The sequence below is a fragment of the Blennius ocellaris genome (genome assembly GCF_963422515.1).
Source record: "Blennius ocellaris genome assembly, contig: SUPER_21_unloc_1, whole genome shotgun sequence".
In the NCBI taxonomy this organism is placed as follows: domain Eukaryota; kingdom Metazoa; phylum Chordata; class Actinopteri; order Blenniiformes; family Blenniidae; genus Blennius; species Blennius ocellaris.
The window spans coordinates 174580-180579 of NW_027662311.1; positions in this window are offsets into that span (position 1 = coordinate 174580).

Sequence of the window (6000 nt, forward strand, 5' to 3'; positions counted from 1 at the left end):
TTCAAGAAAATGTGCCCATCTTTTCTAAAACTCTCTCTCTCTCTCTCTCTCGCTCTCTCTCTCTCTCTCTCTCTCTCTCTCTCTCTCTCTCTCTCTCTCTCTCTCTCTCTCTCTCGCCCCGTTTCCTCATTAGTTTTAATGTTGGTTTTTTTCCGGAATAAATGTGAATGTTTGATGAGAGGCTGTATCTGGCAGCATGAATCACTCATTGAGTAAAAAGAAAAAAGTGATGGCACGTGTCGCCCCAATTAATCCCTAAAACACAAGAGCCTCTAAACGTATTGAGAACAGGTAGGAAGAATGTTACGAGCTAATAAAACTAGTAAACAGAGTCCATGTGTGTATCAGTGAAAGTGAGCAGGTTTTATGTTTCTATGTTTCTTCAGGTGAGATGTCCAGTTCCTGGACGTTCACAGCACTTTCACGGCTGGGAGACATAGTTTGCATTGTACAGAGAGGTTAAGAGATTTCTCCGACTTTAAAACATAGTGATGAAAGCAACTGTCTGCAGAATCCATGGCAAAGCATGGATTGTCAGCCTGAAAGCGTCGGGAAGTGTCGCAATGCCAGTGCATGGCGCATGTGACAGCTGCATTTCTAGTTTATTCCATCTGATTTCTACTGTAATCCTGCTCAGTAATCCCAGTTTTTATCGAGCATACCTGTAACGAGATTACACATTTTTTTATGTACTGTAACAGATTACAGTTATATGTTTTTTGTATCCTAATTATGTAACACTGTTACATGTATTCCATGACTACCCAACCCTGGTTGCACCTAAACATGTGATACACACTCAGACCTTACTGAGACTTAATAAACTAAAGTTTTCTAGCTGTGCAATGACTTGAAGTAAAGCTCTGGTAAACAAGCTGCATGTAATGATGTTCATGTAGGTACAAACAGCCAGAAGAGTCTTTAGAGCCAGAAGTGGACAGACGAAATCACCTTGTGCTGCAGGTGACAGGAGGAGCAGCAAGGTGGGCGAGATACAGGTTCTGGGAGATTCCCACAACACACTGTAGACAAAAGAAAAGTGTTAAATGCACAGGTTCCACAAGTTGAGAGACTCTTAAGATCAACACCAGGAGACACCAGATCACTTTGATTGATTGTGAGGACAACACACACGGAGTGAGGTGGTATTGAAAGGCTAATTGCAGGAGGAAAGGTTTGTTTTGTAGAATGGGTCTCTTGTATTAAATTCAATGTAATTTGGATCAAATGTCTTTGTTATTTTAAAAGCATGTTTTGTTGTGAGATGTAATTTAATTTAATCACAATAACCAGCCAAAGTATTTTCTATGTTTACTACGTTTAAAACTAAATGATCAACCATCTCAACAGTCATTGGTGGACATTTCATGTATATTTCATCACCTGAAGAGTCCAACTTTGCTTTACATCTTTAACTTATATACAAGTGAAATCACAGCTCTAAGTTCTTGTTACTGAATAGTCCCTAAACGGCTCACCTGTCTCTGGCTGTGAGGCCCTGTCCGGAGGGATGGATGAGCCCGATGAAACGTGGGATCAGCCGTTGGTGGAGATTTCCACTCAACCCTTTGAAGCGCTGCTCCCACGTTCCTCCACTTGGACCATGGTTTAATCGAGGAAAATCATGTCACACTGAAAGAACAATTCTGTCATTTCATTTTTGAGTGTACTTTTTTAAGATAGAGCTTCTCAGGCTGGTTTAATCAAGTAAAATCATGTTACTGTCTTAAAGGTGTACAGGAGGATTTTCTTTTTCCGGGTGGATCATCAAGACTATTGGTACTCCCAACTGTCAATCATTCTGGTGATATATTACGCAAGGCCGTCGTATGTGCTCGTCCCCAGGTAGCGTGGATCTATTAGTTTTCACTTTCTGCGCATGCGCGCTTTCAGGTGTATATGGTGAGCTGCGCCTTCAGCGAGCTCGCAGTTCTCACCGGGTACTTTGAAAATGGCAGAGGGTCACAAAAGAGAAAAAGTGTCTTCGAAGTGTATGAGAAGAAGAGAAAGGCTTCGGAAGAGAGAAACAAGACCAGAGTGTTTTTGGGAGATTCTTTCACACGATGGCGTGCGCTGAAAGCCCAGGTTGGGCTTCCCACTGATGCTTCAGTCGCGAAGTTTCTACTCGACAGGTAAAGTTTGGCATTCTATTTGGAGAAATCCATTTCAAATCACTTCCAGTAAAAGTTATCTATGTCTATATTGTAACTTTCCAGGGTTGATTAGTGGAAAAAGTTCAAATCTTCTTGTAAAGTGAGCTTGTGTAAGCGATGCTGACTTGTGACTTGTAAACAGTGCGTGCACGAGGAGAACTGGGCTCGTTCATGTCTCTCGCACACGTTTTAGTAGGCGTTCCATCTCGGGAGCAGGTAGAGCTTTGCGTGCATTTTTCAAAAGGTGGAGAGGGCGGTTCTTTCCTAAAATTCGGGAAAATCCTACCGTACTCCTTTAAGATAGAGCTGCTCAGGCTGGTTTAATTGAGAAAAAAATCATGTTATTTCCTTAAGATAGAGCTGCTCAGGCTGGTTTAATCTAGACAAATTGTGTTACTGCCTTTAGATAGAGCTGATCAGGCTGGTTTGATCTAGAAAATCACATTACTGTCTTTAGATAGAGCTGATCAGGATGGTTTGATTTAGAAAATCACGTTACTGTCTCTAGATGGTGCTGCTCAGGCTGGTTTGATTTAGAAAATCACGTTACTGTCTCTAGATGGAGCTGCTCAGGCTGGTTTAATAAAAAAAAAAAAACTGACTTTAGGTAGAGATGCTTAGTGTTGGAATTCGTTCCTGTGTTCCCCTGAATTCCTGCTTGTTCGTTTGATCCGGGAGAGGCAGGAACAGAGTTAATTTCTTCAATAGTGAATTTAATAATCACACAAACAAGAGATTACAAAAATACATATATCAGATTACATAATACGAGCTCAGACCGTTCTTCCTTGCAGACCCAAGTGTGCAGGCCAGGTTTACAATGAAGAAGGGCACAACTGCAACACGTGGTTCATATTTATACATTTGCATACACCACCTCAACCTCACATTGGTCGGTTCCTCGTGATGTATGCGTTGCTATAGTGAATTTGCTATTCCTTTGTTCCCAAAACTGCTTCAAACTGGTTCTTCTCAGAGCTTGACGTTCTGTGGGACAAAGTGACCTCTTATCTGTTGATCCAATCTTACCTTGACCATGTTTTTGCAAGTAGAGCACTGAGGAGACATCGCCAACCAACTTGGAATGTCCCTGAACATGGATTTATAGCTGTGTTTTCCCAACTTGGGCAGTGGGAGAAACCCCAGTAGTGTAGAAACACAACTGAATACAATATGTCCAGTTGTCACACAGAAAACAAATGTTCAACCACTATATTCCTTCAATTCCCCTTTTGACCTCTGACCCCAGAGGTCAATAATTAGTGTCAATACAGTATGAGGCACTCTTCGTATAATAGAGGTCATATGTAAGCAAAATCAACAATCATATACTCAAATAGCAACATACAAAACTTTTAAACGGTGGTGACTCCCCCTTGAACTGCAACCTTGTCGTGGTGGGGGAGTTTGAGCACCCGAATGACCCTCGGAGCTATGTTGTCGGGGGACTTGCCCCTCCTGTGGGCCCACCACCTACAGAGGCTGCCGTAGGGGTTGGGTGCATTGTGGATTGGGGGGCAGTCGACGGCAGAGGCCTCGACGACCCGATCCCCGGCCACAGAATCTGGCTATTGGGACATGGAATGTGACCTCGCTGGGGGGGAAGGAGCCCGAGCTTGTGAGGGAGGCTGAGAGATACCGTCTAGATATAGTCGGGCTCGCCTCCACTTACAGCTTGGACTCCGGAACCCAGCTCCTCGACGGGGGCTGGATACTCCACTGCTCTGGAGTTGCCCTCTCTCTCTGGAGTTGCCCTGTCTCTCGGCTGGCCTGGGAACGCCTTGGGGTGCCACCGGAAGAGCTGGAGGAAGTGTCTGGGGTGAGGGAAGTCTGAGCAGAGTTGCCTCCGCGACGCGGCCCCGGATAAGCGGCAGAAAATGGATGGATGGATGGATGGACTTGGCACGTCACATGAACAGAGAGGAGCGCTATTTCACCTCCTCCCTTGCTGCCGTCTACCTCTCTGTGTTCTTCTTACTTCGGTGTACAGGGATTATTCCGCCCTTTGACGTGTGGAGCTGTCTCCTGGATCAGCCAATCCAGGGGCAACTTGCTTCAGATGGATGGAGGTCTCCTGAAGAGTGCGATGTGGTTCTCCCGCCAGAGTACACTGCGACAGATGGCACCGCATTGTTCCTCTTTTATCCAGGGTTCGACTAACGGCCGGACCCTCCTCTCCAGTACCCTGGAATAGACTTTCCTGGGTAGCCTTTGTCACTCAGCCGAACAGCGTGAGACGTCCTCTCGACGACCTTAAATCGACCCGTTCACCTGGGCTCGGACCACTTCCTCTTTATCACCCTGAGAAGTACCCAGGGGCTGGTGTTGAGGATCTCAGCCGAGTCCCCCCTGGCTGCCGGTCCCGGCAACATGTGCAGAGAAACGAGATTCCAGACATCTCAAAACTGCGTTGTCACATCTCTCACCTGAACATAGATTTTTCTCTTGTATAGATTTGACTAATGCTTTTTTCTGTCTGCCACTGGCGGATCAGGTGAAACCACTGCAAACAGGTCCGACTTATTGCCGCCAATGCAAACCAAACTCCTGTTCCGGGAATACAAAGACCGAACAGCGCTTAACAAAGGGCCCCGGACTCCATGCTCCCGGAGCACCCCCCCACAGGATGTCTCAGGGGACGCGGTCGAACGCCTTCTCAAGATCCAGAAAACACATGTGGACTGGTTGGGCAAACTCCCATGAACCCTCAAGCAGCTGGTGGAGGGTATAGAGCTGGTCCAGTGTTCCACGACCAGAATGAAAACCGCATTATTCCTCTTGGATCCAAGGTTTGACTAACGGCCGGACCCTCCACTCCAGTACACTGGAATAGACTTTCCTGGGGAGGCTGAGGAGTGTGATCCCTCTGTAGTTGGAACACACCCTCCGATCCCCCTCCTTGAAGAGAGGGACCACGACCCCATTCTGCCTGTCCAGAGGTACCGTCCCCGCGTCACGCGATGTTGCAGGGATGAAGGGCCCCGGACTCCATGCTCCCGGAGCATGGAGTCGGTTTGCCAGAATTTCCTCGGGGCAGACCGAAAGTCCTCTTCCATGGCCTCTCCAAACTCCTCCCAGACCCGAGTTATTGCCTCCACCACAGCCATGAACTATGGGTCATGACCGAAAGAACGAGATCCCGGATACAAGCGGTTGAAGTGAGCTTCCTGCGTAGGGTGGCTGAGCGCACCCTTAGAGATAGGATGAGGAGCTTGAGAGTTGGTTTTTAGAATAAAGTTTGTATTTTACTAGACCATAGTCGTACTTTCACTATTCAAGTTTAAACATGAAGTGTTTATCAGGTTGAAGCAGTTTCATTATGCTGGATTTGACTGCTTATGGTCTTCTCATCAGTTGTGGCCGAAAAAATGCTTCAGACGAGATACTGAGTGTGTTTTTAGAATAAAGTTTGTATTTCACGAAACATACTAAACTCTCACTATTCAACTTTTAAATGATGGACTTAGCAGTTGCAAGTACTTTCAACCAATTATATTTAGTGGAGTAACTGCTATTTTCATTTCATCAGTAGTGGCCGAAATGATGCTCCTCACGGGATATAGAGTGATTTTGGAATAAAGTTTTTATTTCATTAGAACAAACTAGTAGTTTCTCAATTCAAGGTTAAACATGATGGACATAGCAGTTGCAAGCACTTTCAAACAATTATATTTAGTGGAGTAACTGCTATTTTCATTTCATCAGGAGTGGCCGAAATGATGCTCCACACGGGATATAGAGTAATTTTGGAAGAAAGTTTTTATTTCCTTAGAACAAACTAGTACTTTCTCAATTCAAGTTTAAACATGATGGACTTAGCAGTTGCAAGTACTTTCAACCAATTATA